Source organism: Eumetopias jubatus, unplaced genomic scaffold (assembly GCF_037043125.1).
Source record: "Eumetopias jubatus isolate StellerSeaLion01/CBP00866 unplaced genomic scaffold, mEumJub1_p1.0 scaffold_11, whole genome shotgun sequence".
NCBI classification, from domain to species: Eukaryota; Metazoa; Chordata; class Mammalia; order Carnivora; family Otariidae; genus Eumetopias; species Eumetopias jubatus.
The window spans coordinates 60,942,529-60,965,875 of NW_028274817.1; the positions used below are offsets into that span (position 1 = coordinate 60,942,529).

A 23,347-nucleotide genomic window follows, 5' to 3' on the forward strand; every position below is an offset into this window, starting at 1 on the left:
TGAGTCTTGCATCAGGCTCCCTGCTTGGCAGGGAGTCTGCTTCTCCCTCTGACCCTTTCATGTGCTCTCTCTTTCATTCTCTCATGTGCTCTCTCTTTCATTCTCTCTCTCTCAAATAAATAAATAAAATCTTTAAAAAAATAAATAAATTCTGAAAACTAGAGAACACTTATGAAATAAATTGAAGAAGACACAAAGAAATGGAAAAACATCCCATGCTCATGGGTTGGAAGAACAAATATTGTTAAAATGACTATGCTACCCAAAGCAATCTACACATTCAATACAATCCTTATCAAAATACCATCAACTTTTTTCACAGAGCTGGAACTAACAATCCTAAAATGTGTATGGAACGAGAAAAGACCCCGAATAGCCAAAGGCATGTTGAAAAGCAAAGCAAAGCTGGAGGCATCACAATTTCAGATTTCAAGTTGTATTACAAGGCTGTAATCATCAAGACATTATGGTACTAGCACAAAAACAGGCACACAGATCAATGGACTATAATAGAGAACCAAGAAATGGACCCTCAACTCTATGATCAACTAATCTTCAACAAAGCAGGATAAAATAGCTAATGGATATTCTCTTCAATTAAATGGTGTTGGGAAAATTGGACAGCCACATGCAGAAGAATGAACCTGGACCATTTTCTTACAGCATGCACAAAAATAAATTCAACATTGTTGAAAGACCTAAATGAGAAACAGGAATCTATCAAATCCTAGAGGAGAACACAGGCAGCAACCACTTTGACCTCAGCCCCAGCAACATCTTGCTAGATACATCTTCAAAGGCAAGGGAAGCAAAAGCAAAAATGAGCCATTGGGACTTCATCAAGATAAAACGCTTTTGCGTAGCAAAGGAAACAGTCAACAAAACTAAAAGGCAACCTATGGAATGGGAGAAGATATGCTTTTGCATAGCAAAGGAAACAGTCAACAAAACTAAAAGGCAAACCATGGAATGGGAGAAGATGTTTGCAAATGTCTTATCAGGAAAAGGGCTAGTATCCAAAATCTGTAAACATTTTATCAAACTCAACACCCAAAAAAACCAAAACAAAACAAAAATCCAGTCAAAAAATGGGCAGAAGATATGAACAGATATTTCTGTAAAGAAGACATATAAATGGCCAACTGACAGACGAAAAAATGCTCAACATTACTTGGTATGAGGGAAATACAAATCAAACCCACAATGAGATACTACCTCACACTAGTCAGAATGGCTAAAATTAACAACTGAGGAAACTGTGGAAGACAGTATGGAAGTATCTCAAAAAGTTAAAACTAGAGCTATCCTCCAACCTAGCCATTACACCAGTAGGTATTTATCTAAACAGTACAAACATAGTGATTCAAAGGGGCACATGCACTCCAGTGTTTACAACAGCAGTGTCCACAATAGCCAAAATATGGAAAGAGCCCAGATGTACATAAACAGATGAATGAATAAAGATGTTATATATATATACACACACATATATGTGTGTGTGTGTGTGTGTGTACACACATACATAATGGAATATTATTCAGACATCAAAAAATGAAATCTTACCATTTGCAATGACATGCATAGAACTAGAGGGTATTATGCTAAGTGAAGTAAGTCAGAGAAAATCAATTATCATATGACTTCACTCATATGTGGAAATTAAGAAACAAAACAAATGAGCTTAGGGGAAGGGAAGGAAAAATAAAACAATATGTAAACAGAGAGGGAGGAAAGCCACGAGAGACTCTTATCTATAGGAAACAAACTGAGGGTTGCTGGAGAGGAGTTGTGTTGGAGGATAGGGAACTGGGTGATGGGCATTAAAGATAGCACTTAATGGAATAAGCACTGGGTGTTATATGCAACTGATGAATCACTAAATTCTACCTCTGAAACTAATAATTCACTATATGTTCATTAAATTGAATTTAATTTAAAAAATTTTAAAAAATGAAGCTAGAGGTATCACAATCCAAGATTTCACAAATTACTAGAAAGCTGTAGTAGTCAAATCAGTATGGTACTGGCACAAAAATCGAACATAATAGAGGGCCCAGAAATAAACTCATGCATATATGGTCAATTAATGAATGGCAAAGGAGGCAAGAATATTCAGTGAGGAAAAGACAGTGTCTTCAATAAATGGTGTTTTGGAAACTGGACAGCTACATGTAAAGTAATAAACCTGAGCCACTTCCCAACAATATTCACAAAAATAAATTCAAAATGGATTAAATAACTAAATGTGAAACCTGAAACCATAAAAACCCTAGAAGAAAGCAGCAATATGTTTTTAGATACATCTCTTCAGGCAAGTAAACAAAAGCAAAATTTAACTATTTGAACTACAGCAAAATAAAAAGGTTTGCACAATGAAGGAAAACATCAACAACAAAGAAAGCAAACCTAGTGAATGGGAAACCATATTTAGAAATGATACATTCAATAAGGAATCAATATTCAAAATACATAAAGAAATTATAAAACACAGTGCTATCTTCATTATCATCATCCACATAAATATTGGGCAGAGGACCTGAATAGACATTTTTTTTCCAAGAAAGACATGCAGATGGCCAAAGAACAAGATAAAACCTCAGGAAAAGATGTTAATAAAATGGAGATAAGTGATATATCTAATAAAGACTTCAAAATAATGGTCATAAATACACTCGCAGAGCTAGGAAGAAGAATGGCTGAATAAATTGAAAACTTCAACAAAGACAACGGATAAATACCAAATGGTATTTAGAGAGCTGAAGAATACAATAAGGGAACTGAAAAATATTTTAGAGCATTTCAACAACAGAATTAATAAAGAGAAGAAAGGATCGGTGAACTAGAAGACAGGCCAAAGAAACTCACAGAATCAAAGAAGCAAAAAGGAAAAGGAATGTAAAAAAGTGAGGTAGACTTGGGTGCCTGGGTGGCTCAGTCGTTAAGCGTCTACCTTCGGCTCAGGTCATGATCCCGGGGTCCTGGTATCGAGCCCCACATCGGGCTTCCTGCTCAGCGGGAAGCCTGCTTCTCCCTCTCTCACTCCCCCTGCTTGTGTTCCCTCTCTCGCTGTGTCTCTCTCTGTCAAATAAATAAATAAATAAGTAAAATCTTAAAAAAAAAAGTGAGGTAGTCTTAACGGGCTTAAGGGACATCAAGTGAATTAATACTTGCATTATAGGAGTCCCAGAAAATAAAGAAAGAGAAAGGGGCAGAAAACATATTTCAAGAAACAATGTTCAAAACTGATTCATCATAGGGCGCCTGGGTGGCTCAGATGGTTAAGCATCTGCCTTCGGCTCAGGTCATGATCACAGGGTCCTGGGATCGAGTCCCACATCGGGCTCCCTGCTCCTTGGGAGCTCTGCTTCTCTCTCTCTCTCTCATGAATAAATAAATAAAATCTTTAAAAGAAGATTAAAAAAACTGATTCATCATAAAAATTTTTAGCAACAGACTTCTGAGGAGATGGCAGTAAGAGCATCCTAAGCTCACCTCATCCAATGGACACCCATATATAACAGCCACATCACTGCAATTACCCCAGAAAATGACTCAAATACCGTAGAACAGACTTTCCACAGTTAATTATAGAGAGGAAGCCACATCAGAAAGAGTAGGAGGCATACAAATTCCCAGTGAGTCTAACCACAAAATGGAGAGACACCACAAGCATGGAGATGGATGAGGAAAAGACCCCACAGCAGGCACCTCAGGGACAGGGAACCTGGGCTAGGAAGATGAGTTTCCATAACATTTGGTGTTAAAAACCAGTTGAGCTTAACTTTGTGAGTATAATCAGTGGGGCTTAATTTCAGATATTATAAAACCCAGCAGGCTTAACTCTGGGAGAGCTGGAGGGTGAGAAAAATTTGAGTCCCTGTCTTTAAAAGGAAGCACAACAAACAATCCTATTAAGCTCGGCATCAGGGAAATCCAAATCAAAACCTCAATAAGATACCACCTCACACCAGTCAAAATGGCTAAAATTAACAAGACAGGAAACAACAGATGTTGGCGAGGATGCAGAGAAAGCGGAACCCTCCTACACTGTTGGTGGGAATGCAAGCTGGTGCAGCCACTCTGGAAAACAGTATGGAGGTTCCTCAAAAAGTTTAAAATAGAGCTACCATATGATCCAGCAATTGCACTACTGGGTATTTACTCCAAAGATACAAATGTAGGGATCAGAAGGGGTATGTGCACCCCGATGTTTATAGCAGCAATGTCCACAATAGCCAAACTATGGAAAGAGCCAAGATATCCATCAACAGATGAATGGATAAAGAAGATGTGGTATATTTATACAATGGAATATTATGCAACCATCAGAAGGAATGAAATCTTGCCATTTACAATGACATGGATGGAACTGGAGGGTATTATGCTGAGCAAAATAAGTCAATCAGAGAAAGACATGTATCATATGATCTCACTGATATGAGGAATTCTTAATCTCAGGAAACAAACTGAGTGTTGCTGGAGTGGGGGGGTGGGAGGGATGGGGTGGCTGGGTGATAGATACTGGGGAGGGTATGTGCTATGGTGAGTGCTGTGAATTGTGTAAGACTTGAATCACAGACCTATACCTCTGAAACAAATAATACATTATATGTTAAAAAAAAAGAAGATAGCAGAAAAGGAAAAATGAAGGGGGAGGAAATCGGAGGGAGACATGAACCATGAGAGACTATGGACTCTGAGAAACAAACAGAGAGTTCTAAAGGGGAGGGGCGTGGGGGATGGGTTAGCCTGGTGATGGGTATTAAAGAGGGCACACACTGAATGGAGCACTGGGTGTTATATGCAAACAATGAATCATGGAACACTATATCAAAAACCAATGATGTAATGTATGGTGATTAACATAACATAATAAAATTTAAAAAACAGGTATAGCATAGAAACAGCAGTTTGAGAAGTGCCCTGGGTATTTGTGGAGATTTATTTACTAATCTGAGAATGTGTGCAGAGGAGCAGGGACCTTTAGGAGAATTTTCCAAGATAAAAAAGCTAGTGAGCACCCTCTGTCTCCCCACTTTTACGCAGGCTAGATAGCTGGACACTTGTGGTAAGCAGCATGAACACCTGCCACCTACCTTGCTAACATTGTACCTTCTCCTGCAGATCCACCAAATCCAACCCACTCAACTTAGCAAGAGTCTCTAAAATTGTTCCTACCATGTTGCAACGTGAAAGTAGCCCTGGCAGGGACTAGTGCCAGTTCAAATTGACTCCTGCAGTGAGGAGAGGAAAAGACATCCACATACAACAATTCAACTGCAGAAGATGGCTTGTAGGCAGACATCTAATCTGATTGTTTGCCCTGCCCAACAAAAACCTCTCAGTGGGCAGCACAAGGAGAGAACCCTGAAATTTGGGGTCACTGCAACCACTGCAGATAGAATAAGAGCGGGCATCTGGTCTGACTGCTGGTCCCACTCACCAATAAAAGTATTTCAGGGGACAAGGAAAAGAGAGCATGGTGCAGGTTGGTGCTACTGCAGCCCTAACAGACAGACTGGGGCAGGCATCATGTTTCACTGAAAATTCTGCCCACAAATGAAAGCCTCTCAGGCAACAAGGGAGATCGTATTGCAGATTGGTGCAACCATGCTTAACAGGCTGAGGGCAGGCATTAGATCTGACTTGTAATACCACTCATCTACAAGCCCACAGTGGTCTGAGTGGTCCCTTAACAGTACATGGACAAAATCCTGCTCCCAACATTCAATGTGAGACATTACAGGCAACTGGACTAAAACCAAAAGAAGCTGGGGTATAAAAGTAAGCTTCATGCACCCTACATAGGAGACATCCCTGAATTGCTGGGTACTGGTGAACAGGGGACATTGCTCTACAGTGCACCACAGCATCACTTCTTCACAAGGCCAGTGCTTTCAGGATCAGGAGACATAGCTGAATTTTCTAATGCATAAAAACACAGAGTTAGACAAAATGAGAAGACGGAGGAATAGTCCCAAATGAAAGAGCAGGACAAAATCATAGCAAAAGAGCTAAATGAAACAGAGATAAGCAATATACCTGATAAAGAATTCAAAGTAATGGTCATAACAATACTTACTGGATTAGAGAAGAGAGTGAAGGATCTCAGTGAGACCTTAAACAAAGAGATAGGATATATAAAAAAAGAACCAGAAATGAAGAACTAAAGAACTGATATAAAAAAATACAGTAGAAGTAATCAATAGTGGACTAGAGGAGGCAAAGGAATGGATCAGCAACCTGGAAGAGAGAGTAATGGAAAATAACCAAGCAGAACAGCAAAATAATAATAATAATCATAATAAAAGAAATGAAAATAGTTTAAGGGAACTCAGGGACATCATCATGCAGAATAATATTCAAATTATAGGAATCCCAGAAGAACAAGAGAGAGAAAACTGGGGAGGGGAGGGGGCGCTTGGGTTGCTCAGTTGGTTAAGTGTCTGCCTTTGGCTCAGGTTATGATGTCAGGGTCCTGGGATTGAACTCCACATTGGGCTCCCTGCTCAGCAGGGAGTCTGCTTCTCCCCTTCCTCTGTCCCACCCCACTCATTCTCTCTCAAATATATAAAGTCTTTTAAAAAGAGAGAGAAAAGGGGCAGACTTTATTTGAAGAACTAATAGCTGAAAAGTTGCCTAATCTGGGAAAGGAAACAAACATCCAGATCCAGGAGGCACAGAGAACCCTCAAAAAAATCCACCCAAGGAGGTCCACACCAAAACGCAAAATAATTAAAATGGGAAAAAAACATAGTGATAAAGAGATAATTTTAAAAGCAGCAAGAGGTACGCCTGGGTGGCTCAGTCAGATAAGCACCTGCCTCCAGCTCAGGTCATGATCTCAGGGTCCTGGGATCAAGTCCCACATCAGGTTCCTTGCTCAGCGGGGAGTCTGCTTCTCCTTCTGCCCCTCCACCCTACTCGTGTTCTCTCTCTCTCTGGCAAATAAATAAAAAAATACAATCTTAAAAAAATTAAAAATACAAAAGGCAACAAGAGAATAAAAAAGAAGTTACATACTTTGCAAGCCAGAAGAAAATGACATGATAAATTAAAGATGCTAATAGGAAAAACCTGCAACCAAGAATACTCTACACAGCAAGTTTGTTGTTCAGAATAGAAGAAGAAATAACTGCTCACACACAAAAAGTTAAAGGAGTTCATCAGCACAGAGCCAGCTTTATAAGAAACATAAAGGTAATTTTTGAGTAAAAAGAAAAGGCCACAATTAGGGGTAAGAAAATTATGAAAGGAAAAAAATGTACATGTAAATATAAACATAACAAAAGTAGTAGATTAATCACTTATAAAACTAGTTTGGCAGTTAAATCAAAAAAGCAGTAAAATCAATTATATTAATAAAATTTAGGCAAGGCATTCACAAAATAAAAGGATGTAAAATAGGATATAATATACATAAAAAATGGGGGAGAAAAATTTAGTGCTCATAGGGTGGGTTCAATTTTAACTGACCATCAACTTAATATAGACTGCTATATGCATAAGATGTTATATATGAATCTAATGATAACCACAAATTAAATATCTATAATAGATAGGCAAAATAAATTAAGAAAAAGACATCCAAGCATATCACTAGAGAAAAGCATCATACCACAGAGAACAGAGCATGAGGAAAAGAAAGGACCAGAGAAGAAATACAAAAGCAACCACAAAACAAATAATAGAATGGTAATAAGTACATACCTATTGATAATTACTTTGAACATAAATGGACTAAGTGCCCCAATCAAAAAACATAAGGTGACTTAATGGATAAAAAAAGCAAGAACTATATATATGCTACCTAAAAGAGATTCACATCAAACCTAAAGTCACATGCAGATTGAAAATGAAAGGATGGAGGGGCGCCTGAGTAGTTCAGTCAGTTAAACATCTCACTCTTAGTTTTGGCTCAGGTCATGATCTCATGGGTCATAGAATCAAGCCCCATATCAGGCTCTGCACTCAGCATGGAGTCTGCTTAAAGATTCTCTCCCTCTGTCCCTCCCCCCACTCACATTCTCTCCCTAAAATAAATAAATAAATCTTTTAAAACAAGAAAATGAAAGGATGAAAAAACATTTACCATGCAAATGGAAGCAAAAAAAAAAAGCTAGAGTAGCAATACTTATATCAGATAAAATAAAATTTAAAACAAAAAGTGTAATGAGAGACAAAGACACTACATAATGTAAAATGGAACAACCCAACAAGAGGATATAACAGTTGTAAGTATTTACAACATGGGATCATCAAAATACATAAAACATCTATTAATAGACATGAAGGAAGAAATTGACAAAATTGACAGTAACACAATAAAAAAAGGGCACATTAACACCCCACTTACATGAATAGTTAGAACATCAAGATAACAAATCAGCAGAAAACAGTGGCTTTGAATGAGATATTGGACAGGTGGACCTAAAATATATATTTAGAACATTCCATTCAATGACAGTAGAATGTACATTCTTTTCAAGCGCACGTGGAATATTCTCCAAGATAGATCACAAGTCGTGTCACAAAGCAAGTCTAAATAAATTTTAAAAGACTGAAGTTATATCATACAACTTTATTGACCACAGTGACATGAAACTAGAAATGAATCACAAGAAAATATATGGAAGCAACACAAATACATGAAAGCTAAATAACACGTTACTAACAATGTATCAAAGATGAAATAAATAAATATATGGAGGCAAATGAAAATAGAAACACAATACTACAAAATCTTTGGGATGTGGCAAAAGGTGTTCTGAGAGAGAAGATCATAGCAATTCAGGCCTACTTCAAGAAGCAAAACCTGAAATAAACAACTTAAGCTTACACAAAAATAAGATAGAAAAATAAGAACAAATAAAGCAAAACCCAATAGAAAGATAAAATATATATACATTAGACCATAAATAAATCAAATAGAGACTATAAGACAATAGAACAGATCAATGAAACCAGGAGCTGATTCTTTGAAAAGATCAATAATTTTGATAAACCTTTACTCAGACTCAACAACAAAAGAGAGAAAACAAACTCAAATAAAATCAGAACTGTAAGATAAGAAATGACAACAGAAACTACAGAAATACAAAAGATTATAAAAGAATATAATAAAAATTATATATTGAAAAATAGATAAGAAATGGATAAATTTCTAAAAAACATACAATTTTCCAAAACTGAATCAGGAAGAAACAGAAAATGTGAACAGACCGGGTACCAATCATTCAATGAAATTACATCAGTAAACAAAAATCTCTCAACAAACAAAAGTCCAGGACCAGATGGATTTGCAGGTGAGTTCTACCAACAATTAAATAATTAATACTTATTCTTTTCAAACTATTAAAAAAATAGAAGAGGATGGAAAACTTTCAAATTCATTCTATCTACAAGTCCAGCATTTCCATTGTACCAACACCAGACAAAAACACTACAAAAAAAAGGAAAAAAGAAAGAAAAAAAGAAAAGAAAACCCACAAGCTGATGTTTCCAATAAACATAGATACAAAAATCCTCAACAAAATATTAGCAAAGCAAACTTAACAATACATTAAAAAAATCATTCACCAGCATTAAGTGGGATTTATTCAAGGGATGCAAGTCTGGTTCAATATTTACATATCAATCTATGTGATACATAACATTAACAAAAACAAAAACCATATGACCATCACAATAGTTCCAGAGAACGCATTTGATAAAGTACGTTAGTTCATGATAAAAACTCAAGAAAGTAGGTTTAAAGGGAAGATACTTCAACATAAAAATGTCATACATAAAAAGCCCACAGCTAACATTATATGGTGTTAAAAAGTGAAAAAGTGAGTTTTTCTTCTAAGATCAGGAACAAAACAAGGCTGTTCCCTCACATTTATTCAACATAGTACTAGAAGTCCTGGCCATAGCAATCAGAAAAGAAAAGAAATAAAAGGGACCCAAACTGGTAAAGAAGAAGTAAATGTTTCAGTATTTGCAAATAATGTGATAGTAAATACAAAAAAACTTAAGGACTCTACTAAAGAAAAAAAAAAAACTACTAGAGGTGACAAATAAATTTAGTAAAGTAACAGGATGCAAATTTAATATACAGTACTATGTTGTTTTTTAAAACCCTAATAATAGGGCACCTGGGTGGCTCAGATGGTTAAGCATCTGCCTTCGACTCAGATCATGATACCAGGGTCCTGGGATTGAGTCCCGCATCAGGCTGCCTGCTCAGAAAGGGGCCTGCTTCTTCCTCTCCTTCTGCTGCTCCCTCTGCTTGTGCTCTTTTGCTCTCTCTGTCAAATAAATAAATAAAATCTTTAAAAAAATAAATAAAAAATAAAACACTAATAATAAAATGGCAGAAAAAGAAATTAAGAAAACAATTGCATTTAAAATTGTACCAAAAATAATAAAATACCTAGGAATGAACCTAACTAAGGAGTTGAAAGACCTGTACTCTGGTAACTATAAAACACTGATGAAAGAATTGAAGATGAGACAAATAGAAAGATAGTCCATACTCATAGATCAGAACAAGTAATACTGTTACATTTCACATACTACCCAAAGCAAACTACAGATTTAATGCAATCCCTATCAAAATATTGACATTTTTCAGAGAACTAGAACAAAGAATATTAAAATTTGGATGGTACCACAAAACACCCTGCATAGTCAATGCAAACTTGAAAAAGAAAAACAATGCCAGAGGTATCACAATCCCAGATTTCAAGATATAGTACAAAGGTGTAATAATCAAAATAGTATGGTGTCGGCAGAAAAATGATACATAGATAAATGGGACAGAGTTCAGAAAAAAAAAAACACAAGCTTTTATTGTAAATTTATCACATAGAAGGCAACAACATAAAATAGGGAAAAGAGTCTCTTCAACAAATGGTGTTGGGGAAATTGGAAAGCTACATGCAAATAAATAAATAAACAAATGAAGAAACAAACAAATGAACAAACAAACCTGGACAACTTTCTGACAAAATAAAAATAAACTGGTTTAAAAACATAAATGTGAGACCTAACAACATAAAATTCCCAGCAGAAAACACAGGCAATAATTTCTTTGACATCAAATGTAGAAGCATTTTTCTAGGTATGTCTCCTCCAGAAAGGAAAACAAAGGCAAAAATAAACTATTGGGACTACATCAAAATAAAAAGATTTTGCACAGTGAAGGAAACAACCAACAAAACAAAATGGCAATCTATTGAATGGGAGAAGATATTTGCAGTTTATATATCCAGTTAGGGGTTAACATTAAAATATATGAAGGACTTATGGAACTCAACACCAGAAAAACCCAAATAACCCAATTAAATAATGGGCAGAGGACCTGAATTAATATTTTTTCCAAAAAAGACATAGAGAAGGTCAACAGACACATAAAGAGATCAACATCTCTAATCATCAAGGAAATTAAAATCAAAACCACAACGAGAGGGGCACCTGGGTGGTTCATTTGGTTGAGCATCCAACTCTTGATTTTGGCTCAGGTCATGATCTCAGGGTCATGAGATCAAGCCCCATGTTGGGTTCCATGCTCAGTGGAAAGTCTGCTGGAGATTCTCCCTCTCCCTCTGCCCCTCCCTCTTCCCCTCCTTCTTCCTCTCTCTCTCTCTCTCTCAAATAAATAAAAACTTAAAAAATAACAATGAGATATCACCTTACACCTGTCAGAAGGGCTAAAATCAAAAACAAAAGAAGTAACTGTTGGCAAAGATGTGAAGAAAAAAGAACCCTCATGCACTTTTGGGGTAATGCAATGTGGCACAGCCACTGTGGAAAATAATATGTACACACACAACTGAATATTCTTCAGCCATAAAAATGAGGTCTTGCTCTTTGCAACAACATGGATAGGCCTAGAGGATATAATGCTAAATGAAATATATTAGTCAGAGAAAGACAAATACCGTATGATTTCACTTATATGTGGAATTTAAAAAACAAATAAATGAACAATAAAAAGAGAGAAACAAACAAGAAAACCTGACTCTTAAATATAGAAAACAAACTGGTTATTGTCAGAGGGAAGATGGATGTGAGATAAGTAAAATAGATGAAGGGTATTAAGAATGCACTTATCATGATGAGCACTGAGTAATGTATAGAATTATTGAATCACTATATTGCACACCTGAAACTAATATGTCACTGTATGTTAATTACCTGAATTAAAAAGAGAGAGATGAAGAATAAAACAGACTCTTAAATACATTGAACAAACTGATTGCCAGAGGGGAGGTGGTGGGGGATGGGAAAATAGATAATGGGTACATGATTGTGTGTGTGTGTGTATATATATATATATATATGAACCTGCAGATAAATGATTAGAATTATTAATTGAGGTGTGCCTGGGTGGTGCTGTTGGTTAAGTGTCCAACTCTTGGTTTCAGCTAAGGTCATGATCCCAAGGTCATGAGATTGAGACCTATGTGGAGCTCCATGCTCAGTGCAGAGTCTCCTTGAGACTCTCTCTCCTTCTCCCGTCGCCCCTCCCCCATTCTCTCTCTCTCTAAATTAAATTTTAAATTTTTTAAAAAGAATTATTAATTGAATTTAGCAAGTTCATTGGATAAAAATAACAATTTGAAAATAAATTTTTAGGTTTTAAACCCAGTACCTTTTGCTATAAGTCCAAAATTTCAAATAAGTAAGAACAAATGTAACAAAAGATATATGAGACTTATACACAGAAATTTACAAAATATTACTGAAAGAAAATAAAAAGGCATAAATAAATGGAAGGATATAATATGTTCATGAAAAAAAGACTCAGTATTATAAAAAATATATCAGATTACTAGATTCAGTTTACAGAGCTAAGATGCAGCTTAGTAGGAGAACCCTAGGTTTCTCTAATCTCTCAAACAGAACTAGATAAATATCAAATCATTCTAAATACCGCAGAAATAAACCTGAAGACTCACAAAACAAACCTCACAACTAAATGGAGAGAAGACATGACATTGAAGAAGGTAGGAAGTGCAGAGATGTGGTTTGAGGGAGAAACAGATTGCAGGTGCTGCAGAGGAGAGGGATCCATGGTCACAGAGAAAGTCAAAAGAGAGAGGAGCAAACAAGGGAACACACAAGGAGAACATATCCCTAAAGCCATTGGCTGGGAAAAAAAAAAGAGGCTCTGAATTTCATGAGCTCTTACAACCAGCAAGACTTAAAAGACTGGAGTTTTAAATGTCTGGACTTGACTGGAATAGGGTCCTGAGGGTGCTGCTGGATTCTGGGAGAAAAGGCAGAGAGATAGCATGGACACTGAAGAATGCCTGGGGCACAAAGAGGGGAGATAATTGGCTCTTCTTGGTGCTAGTCCCAGAGAAGAGGCTTTCACAAAGATGCCTCAGGAACAATGACACACTGGTGCCATTTCCCACCCCTATCACTCAGCATAAATGCAGAGCCACTTGTGAAAAGCAGTTCAGACCTAAAACTGGTGGCCTAACTTGCTTATACCACATCCTACACCTCTGCATTCTGGTGTGACTGTCCTTCGTCAAGCTAGATTCAGTCTCAGTGCAGCAGGCCCCTACCCTGAGAGACCAGCACGTGCCCCTTTCCACACCACATCCCTAAAGCCTAGAATTTTAAAAGTCAGCAGGTTTGGGTAGGATAGAGCCCAGAGGGCACTGCTCTGCTCCTGGAAAGAAGGCAGACAAACACCCTGGAGGCAGAAAGTGTGGAAAACCTGATCAGAAAAATGCCTGGGACACACACAGGAAAGATTATTTGCTGTTCTCAGAGTGCTTCCCTGAGAGGCAGCATGGATGGAGACTGCTCTCTGGAAACAAAAGAGCTGGCTGGAATCATGTCCCCTCCTTGCCCCTCAACATAAAGTCAGAGTCACCTGTGGTAAGCAGCACACTGGCTGCCTACCTTGCTTACACCAGGTCCCATACCTCTGTGCTGTGGTGGTATTGCCCTTCTTGATCAAGATTGCCTGAGTTACAGCATAACTGTCCCCTTACCCAGAAGAACAGCAGAAATCTCTTCACATACCATGTTTCCCGACTAGAGAGCTCTACAAGTCTTCAGTTCTAGTGGAAGTAGTAGCAGGTCTCATTTAACAAGCAGACAAGTTAAAATTGGCCACATTCTGCCAAGGAAAAAACACTGCCCACTGCACACAAGGAAAGCCTCTGCAGACGACTAGGCTAAGGGATAGAGCAGCCAAAACACAACAGCAGAGTGCATATGGCACACACCAGAGACACTCCTTGAAGTGCTAGGGCATGGAAACTATATGACCTCTTCTCCACAAAGCCATTACTCTCACAAGCAAGAAACATAACTGTCTTTTCTAACACAAAGAAGAAGACAGAAACTTAGACAAAATGCCAAGATAGAGGAATTGATACCAAATGAAAGAACAAGATAAGGTCATAGGCAGAGAGCTAAACAAAACAGATATAAGTAACATGTCTATGGCGAATTTAAAGCAACAATTATAAGGATACTGAAGAGAATGGAAGACATCAGTGAGGCCCTTACTGCAGAGATACAAGAGTTAAAAAACAATCACTCAGAAATGAAAAATGCAATAACTGAGATTCCAAAATGCTTGGTGCAATAACCTCAGGATGGAGGAAGCAGAAGAACGAATAAGTGATATGGAATATAAAATAATGGAAAATAATGAACCTGACCAAAAGAGAGAAATAATTATGGGATATGAGAATAGACTCAGGGAACTCAGTGAATCCATGAAATGTAATAACTTCATATTATAAGACTCCTAGAAGAAGAAGAGAGAGAAAAGGGGGCAGAAAATTACTTTGAGGAAAACTTCCCTACTCTGGGGAAGGAAACAGAAATCCAGAACTGGGAGTCACAAAGAACTGCCATCAAACCTAACAAAGGCAAGTCAAAGCCAGACAAATTGTAATTAAACTTGTAAAATATAGTTAAAAAAAAAAAAGAACAAAAACAAAAACTCTTAAAAGCAGCAAGACAAAAGAAGACCTTAATGTACAGGGGAATACCCATAAGGCTAGTCACAGATATCTCAACAGAAACTTGGCAAACCAAAAGAAAGTGGCATGATATGTTAAACATGTTGAATGGGAAAAAATCTGCAGCCAGGAATATTCTATCCAGGAAGACTCCCTTTCAGAATAGAACGAGAGATAAAGAGTTTCCCAGACAAACAAGAAATAAAAGAGTTCTTGACGACAAAACTAGCCATGCAAGAAATCATAAAGGAGACTCTTTAAGTGGAAAAGAAAGACAAAAGCGACAAAAAAAAAGAGAAAGGAACAGGAAAAGTCTCAAAAAATAATGACAAAACAAGTAATAAAATGGCAATAAATACATATCTATCAATAATTACTCTGAATGTAAATAGACTAAACACTCCAATCAAAAGACATAGAGTGTCAGAATGGATGAAAACAAAACAAAACAAACCCCAAGACCCATCTATATGCTTCCTACAAGAGACTCATTTTAGACCTAAAGTCACCTGCAGACTGAAAATGAGGGAATGGAGAAACATTTATCATCAAAGGAAGCCAGAATAGCAATACTTATATTGGATAAACAGGACTTTAAACCAAAGACTGTAACAAGAGATGAAGAAAAGCACTATTTCAAAATAAAAGGGACAATCCAATGAGACGATCTAACAATTGTAAATATTTATGCTCCCAACTTGGGAGCATCCAAATTTATAAATCAAATAACAAACATAGAGAAACTCATTGATAACAAGACAATAATAGTAAGGGTCTTTGACATCCTGCTTACATCATTGTACAGATCATGAATGTGGAAAATCAAGGAAATAATGGCTTTGAATGACACACTTGACCAGATGGACTTAACAGACATATTCAGAACAATCCCCCTCCCCCCCCCCCCGCAAAGCAGCAGAATACACATTCTTGTGATGTACACATGGGACCTTCTCCAGAAGAGATCACATACTAGGTCACAAAACAGGCCTCAACAAGTACAAAAAGACTGAGATTATACCATGCATATTTTCTGACCACAACACTATGAAACTTGAAGTCAACCATAAGAAAAAATATGGAAAGACCACAAATACATGGATGTGAAACAACATGGTACTAAACAATGAATGAGCCAATCAAGAAATTAAAGGAGAAATAATAAAATAGATGGGAACAAATGAAAATGAAAACACACTGGTCCAAAACCTTTGGGATACAGCAAAGGTGGTCCTAAGAGGGAAGTATATAGCAATACAGGCTTATCTCAAGAAGCAAGAAAAATCTCAAATAAACAAGGTGACCTTACACTTAAAGGAGCTAAAAAAGAACAACAAACAAACTCTAAAGCAATCAAAAGAAATGAAATAATGATTAAAGTAGGAATGAATGATATATAAACTACAAAAACAATAGAACAGATCAATGAAACCAGCAGCTATTTCTTGAAAAAATTAGTGAAATTGATAAACCCCTAGCCAGACTCATATAAACAGAAGAGAGAAAGGAACCAAATAAAATAAAATCACAAACAAGAGTGGAGAAATAACAACCAATACCAGAAAAACAATTAGAAGAGAATATATGAAAAACTATATGAGAAGGAAATGGACCACCTGAATGAAATGGATAAATTCCTAGAATCATATAAAGTACAAAAACTGAAACAAGAAAAAATAGGAAACTCGAACAGACCATAAACCAACAAATAAATTCAATCAGCAATGAAAAATCTCCCAACAAGCAAAAGTACAGGCAAAGATGGCTTCCCAGGGGAATTCTACCAAACACTGAAAAAGAGAATACATATCCTTCTCAAACTCTTCCAAAAAATAGAACTGCACTGAAAACTTCCAAATTCATTCAATGAGGCCAGCATTACCCTGATACCAAAACCAGATAAAGATTCCACCAAAAAGAAAACTACAGGCCAGTATCCTTGATGATCGCAGATAAAAAATCCTCAATAAAATACTAGCAAATCAATTCATTAAAAGGAACATTCACCACCCTGAAGTGGGATTTATTCCTGCACTGCAAGTGTGGTTCAATGTTCACAAATCAATAAATGTGATAGACGATGTTAATAAAAGAAATGATAAGAACCATATGATCCTCTCAATACATGCAGATAAAAAAAGAAAATATGTGACAAAGTACAACATTCATTCATGATAAAAACCCTCAACAAAGTAGGGATAGAGGGAACATAACTCAACATAATGAAGGCCATATAGGAAAAACCCACAGCCATTATCATCATTAATGGGGAAAAACTGAGAGCTTTCCCTCTACAGTGAGGAAGAAGACAGTGATGACCACTCTCACCACTGTTATTTAACATAGTACCAAAAGTCCTAGCTACAGCAATCAGACAACAAAAAGAAATAATATGCATCAAAATCAGTAGGGAGGAAGTTAAACTTCCACTATTTGCAGATGACATGATACTCTGTGTAGAAAACCTGAAAGACTCCACCAAAAAGTTGCTAGAAACGATACATGAATTCAGTAAAGTTGCAGCATGAAAAAAATTAATGTACATAAATCTGTTGCATTTCTATAAAACAATAATGAAGCAGCAAAAAAGGAACTCACAGGATCAATCCCATTTTCAATTGCACCAAAAACCATAAGATACCTAGAAATAAACCTAACCAAAGAGGTGAAAGACTTATACTGTGAAAATTACAAAATACTGATGAAAAATTAAGGATGATAGAAAGGAATGGAAAGACATCCCATGCTCATGGATTGGAAGAACATATATTAAAAAGTCTATACTAAGATATTAGAAGATGGCAGAGGAGTGGGGGATCCTAAGTATGTCTGGTCCCTGGAATTCAGCCAGATAGTTATCAAATCATTCTAAACACCTATGAAATCAACCAGAGATCTGAGAAAAGAAATGCTGCAATTCTAAAAATAGAAAAATGAACACTTTTGGGAGGTTGGAGGTGCAGAGACCTGAATCTGGGTAGATATACTGGAGGATAAGGCAGGGGGAGGGAGCCTATTTAAGGAGGCTACTGCAAAGAATTATAAGCAGCAGAGAGTAAAATTTGAACTTTTAGAAGCCTGCTGCAGTAGGGGATGTCCCTGGCTTAAAGGTGCTCAGGTGGTGAAACAGAGCAGAATTCTAGTGGGACATTGTGGTCTCAGGATCCCCGGGGTCACAAGAAGAATGGGGGTGCCTGATTGTGGCAGAGTTCCCAGAGAAACACCCCAAGCTCAAATCTCCTCTTTCACACTGCTTCCATTCTCATATATTAAATTTCCAGATATATTTTTAGTATTTAGTATTCCATTAGTATTTCAGTCTACATACAAGTCAAAGCCATTTTTATCTTAAAAAAAAAAAATTAAGTCCAGTATAATTAACACAGTATTATATCAGTTTCAGGTTTGCAATATAGTGAGTCAACAACTCCATACATTACCAAGTTCTCATCAATGCAAGTGAATTCCTTCATACCAATCACCTATTTCACCTGTCCCTCCACTCACCTCCCATCTGGTTATCAGTTTGTTCTCTATAGTAAAGGGTCTGTTTCTTGGTGTGTCTCTCTCTTCTTTTTTCCTTTGCTCAATTGTTTTGTTTCATATGTGAAACATATGATGAAATCATATGGTACTTGTTTTTCCCTGACTGAGCTCTTTTGCTTAACATTATACTCTCTAGCTCCAACCATATGGTTGCAAATGACAAGATTTCATTCTTTCTTTATGGCTGAATAATACCCCATTGTATATATATATACCACTTCTTTATTCATTAATCAATGAACACTTGGACTGCTTCCATATCATGGCTATTGTAAATAATGCTGCTATAAACATAGGGGTGCACATATCCCTTTGAATTAGTATTCTTGCATTCTTTCAGTAAATACCCAGGAGTGCAATTGCTGGATCATAGGGTAGTTCTATTTTTGAATTTTGAGGAAGCTCAATACTGTTTTACAGGGTGTTTGCATCAGCTTGCATTCCCACCAACATTTCAAGAGGTTTCCTTTTTCTCCACATCCTTGACAACACCTGTTGTTCCTTCTGTTGTTTATTTTAGCAAGTCTGACAGGTGTGAGGTGATATCTCATTGTAGTTTTGATTTGTATTTCCCTGATGATGAGTGATGTTGAGCATCTTTTCATGTGTCTGTTGGCCATCTGCATATCTTCTTACAAGGAATGTCTCTTCATGTATTCTATTTTATGATTTGGATTATTTGGGGGGTGTTGAGTTGTACCACTTCTTTATATATATATATATATATATATATATATATATATATATATATATATATATATGATATTAACCCTTTATGGGATGGATAAGTCATTTGCAAATACCTTCTCCCATTCCTTAAGTTGCCTTTTAGTTTTGCTGATTGTTTCCTTCACTGTGCAAAAGCTTTTTATTTTGATGTAGTTGCAATAGCTTATTTTTGCTTTTGTTTCCCTTGTCTCAAGGGACCTGTCTAGAAGAAAGTTGCTATGGATGATGTCAAAGAAGCTACTGCCTGTGTTCTCTTCTAGAATTTCTATGGTTTCAGGTCTCACATTTAGGTCTTTCATCCATTTTGAATTTCTTTTTGTGTATTGTGTAAAAAAAATGGTACATTTTCATTTTTTTTGCTTGTTACTGTCTAGTTTTCCCAACACCATTAGTTGAAGATATTGTCTTCCCATTGGATATCCTTGCCTGCTTTGTTGAAGATTACTTGACCATGTAATTGTGGGTTAATTTATGGGATACTTATTCTGTTCCATTTATCTATGTGTCTATTTTTGTGTCAGTACCATACTGTTTTGATTACTACAGCTTTGTAATATAACTTGAAGTACAGAATTGAGATGCCTCCAGCTTTGCTTTTCTTTTTCAAGATTGGGTTATTTTGTGGTCCTATACAAATATTTGTGCATTTGGTTCCATTCCATAAGAAATGCTGATGGTATTGTGATCAGGATTGCTAAAATCTGTATATTGCTTTGGATAATATTGGCATTTTAACAATATTTATTCTTCCAATCCATAAGCAGGGAATGTATTTCCATTTCTTTGTGTCATCTTCAATTTCTTTCATCAATGTTTTATAGTTTTCAGATTACAGGTCTTTCACCTATTAGGTTTATTCCTAAATATCTTATTGCTTTTGCTGCAATTCCAAAAGACATTGTTTTCTTAATTTCTTTTTTCTAATTCATTCTTATTGTATAGAACTGCATCAAATTTCTACAGATTGATTTGTACCTTGCAAATTTACTGAAGTCATTTATCAGTTCTAGTAGTTTTTTGGTGGAGTCATAGGCTTTTCTATACAGAGTATCATATCATCTGCAAATACTGAAAGTTTGACTTCTTCCATACAGATATGGATGTTCTATGCTATTAACTGTTTTATATATTTGGGGGGTTCCATGTTGATTGCATAAATATTTATGATTGTTATATCTTCTTTCTGGATTATTCCCTTTATATAGTGCCCTTCTTTGTCTTTGTTGAAGTTTTTGTTTTAAAGTCCAATTTGGGGGCACCTGGATGGCTCCATGGGTTTTGGATCTGACTCCTGATTTCAGCTCAGGTCATGATCTCATGATTGTGAGATGAGTTCCTCGTTGAGCTCTGTGCGGGGTGGGGAGTCTGCTTGGGATTCTCTCTTTCCCTCTCCTTCAATCCCTCCACTCCCCCCATTTCTCTCTCCCTTTCAAAAATAATAAATAAATAAAGTCTATTTTGTCTGAAAAAAAGTCTATTTTGTCTCACAGAAGTATTGCTACTGTGACGTTCTTTAACTTCCATCTGTATGATAAATATTTCTCCATCCTCTCCCTTTCCATCTGTAGGTAACTTTTGGTCTTAAAAGTGCCTCTTTCAGGAAGCATACACACTGGTTTTGTTTTTTATCCAATCTGCCACCCTATGTCTTTTGATTGGAGCATTAATCCATTTACTTTCATTTTTTATATTTTCTTTCTTTTTTTAATTTAATTTTATTATGTTATGTTAGTCACCATACAATACATTATTAGTTATTGATGTGGTGATCCTTGATTCATTGTTTTCGTATAACACCCAGTGTTCCATGCAGTACGTGCCCTCCTTAATATCCATCACCAGGCTAATGCATCCCCCCACCAGCTGCCCTATAAAACCCTCAGTTTGATTCTCAAAGTCCATAGTCTCTCATGGTTCATCTCTCCCTCTGATTTCCCCCCCTTCATTTTTCCCTTCCTTCTCCTAATGTCCTCCATGCTAGTCCTTATATTCCACAAATAAGTGAAACCATATGATAACTGGCTTTCTCTGCTTGACTTATTTCCCTTAGCATAATCTCCTCCAGTCCCATCCATGTTGATGTAAAAGTTGGGTATTCATCCTTTCTGATGGCTGAGTCATATTCCATTGTATGTATGGACCACATCTTCTTTATCCATTCATCTGTTGAAGGGCATCTCAGCTCTTTCCACAGTTTCTCTATTGCAGACATTGCTGCTATGAACATTGGGGTGCATATGGCCCTCCTTTTCACTACATCTGTGTCTTTGGGGTAAATACCCAGTAGTACAATTGCTGGGCCATAGGGTAGCTCTATAATTAATTTTTTGAGGCACCTTGACACTGTTTTCCAAAGTGGCTGTACCAACTTGCATTCCCACCAACAGTGTAAGAGGGTTCCCCCTTCTCCACAACCTCTCCAACATTTGTTGTTTCTTACCCTGTCCATTTTTGCCATTCTAACTGGTGTAAGGTGGTATCTCAGTGTGGTTTTGATTTGAATTTCCCTGATGGCTAATGATAATGAACATTTTTTCATGTGTCTGTTAGCCATTTTTATGTCTTCTTCAGAGAAGTGTCTGTTCATGTCTTCTACCCATTTTTTGACTTGATTATTTGTTTTTTGGGTGTTGAGATTGAGAAGTTCTTTATAGATCTTGGATACCAGCCCTTTATCTGTAGTGTCATTTGCAAATATCTTCTCCCATTCTGTGGGTTGCCTCTTTGTTTTGTTGAATGTTTCCTTTGCTGTACAGAAGCTTTTTATCTGGATAAAGTCCCAAAAGTACTTTTTTTTTTTATGACTTTCACAAACTGTTTATTTTCCGTCAACCTTTTCCATTTCTATTTCCATTTTGTGTGCCTTTGTGGAAGACCAGCTTAAGACCACTCAGTGGTTGTTCCTACCCATTCAGTGGCCTGAGCAGTGGGAGCTGCAGACCAGTTTTCAGTGGCCGGCTGGGCGCTCCAGTCTTCAGTAGGGAACTGCTGAATAGGCACCGAGGGCACCTGCACGCCTTCAGACCAGTCTGCGACTTCAGGCTGAGTAGCAGTGAACTCAGGAGCTGGAGCTGTCCATTCACCCTGAAATTCCTCCTTGGTCACAGCCTTTTCAGCAGCGGCCTGCTCTTCCTTTTCAATCTCTTCAGGATCTCTGTAGAAGTAGAGATCAGGCATGACCTCCCATGGGTGTTCTCGGGAAATGGTGCCACGCATGCACAGAACTTCCCTGGCCAGCATCCACCACATCAGACCCACTGAGTGAGCTCCCTTGTTGTTGCAAGGGATGGCAATGTCCACATAGCGCAGAGGAGAGTCTGTGTTACACAGAGCAATGGTAGGCAGGTTAACATAGGACGCCTCTGTAAGAGGCTGGTGGTCTGCCCTGGGATCAGTAACCACCAGAAGTCTCGGCTCCCGGAAGGCTGCCTGGATCTGGTTAGTGAAGGTTCCAGGAGTGAAGCGGCCGGCAATAGGAGTGGCTCCAGTAGCAGCAGCAAATTTCAGCACAGCTCGCTGGCCAGTATTCCTGGACGATATGACACTGACATCAGCTGGGTTTTCAATGGCAACAATGGCACAAGCTGCCAGGAGAAGCTTCTCCCAGGTTCTCTTCAGATTTATGATGTAGATACCATCACTTTTCCTTTTGTAGATGTACTGTTCCATTTGAAAGTCAAGGTTGGTGCCACCTAAATGGGTTCCTGCTGCAAGGAATTTGAGGACATCCTCCTCCTTCATTTGCAGGACATCAAGGGCTCCGGACATTGTGAAAGTTTCCCTTTAAGTTACGACGGGAACGCAAAACAACGCCGTATGGACCCTTCCCCGGGTAGCTCGGAAAGCCCAAAAGTACATTTTTGCTTTTGTTTCACTAGCTTTTGGAGATGTCTCTTGAAAGAAGTTGCTGTGGCCAATGTCAAAGAGGTTACTGCCCATGTTCTGTAGGATTTTCATAGATTACTGTCTCACATTGAGGTCTTTCATCCATTTTGAGTTTATCTTTGTGTATGGTGTTAAAGAATGGTCGAGTTTTGTTCCGCATGTGGCTGTCCAATTTTCCCAGCACCATTTATTGAAGAGACTGT

The 23,347-nt window shown here is 37.3% G+C and overlaps 1 pseudogene; it reads right to left on the bottom strand.

Annotated features, from left to right (window-relative positions):
* Positions 1-22,064: 22,064 nt before the first annotated feature.
* Positions 22,065-23,098, bottom strand: LOC114207523 (small ribosomal subunit protein uS2 pseudogene; annotated as a pseudogene).
* Positions 23,099-23,347: the final 249 nt, after the last annotated feature.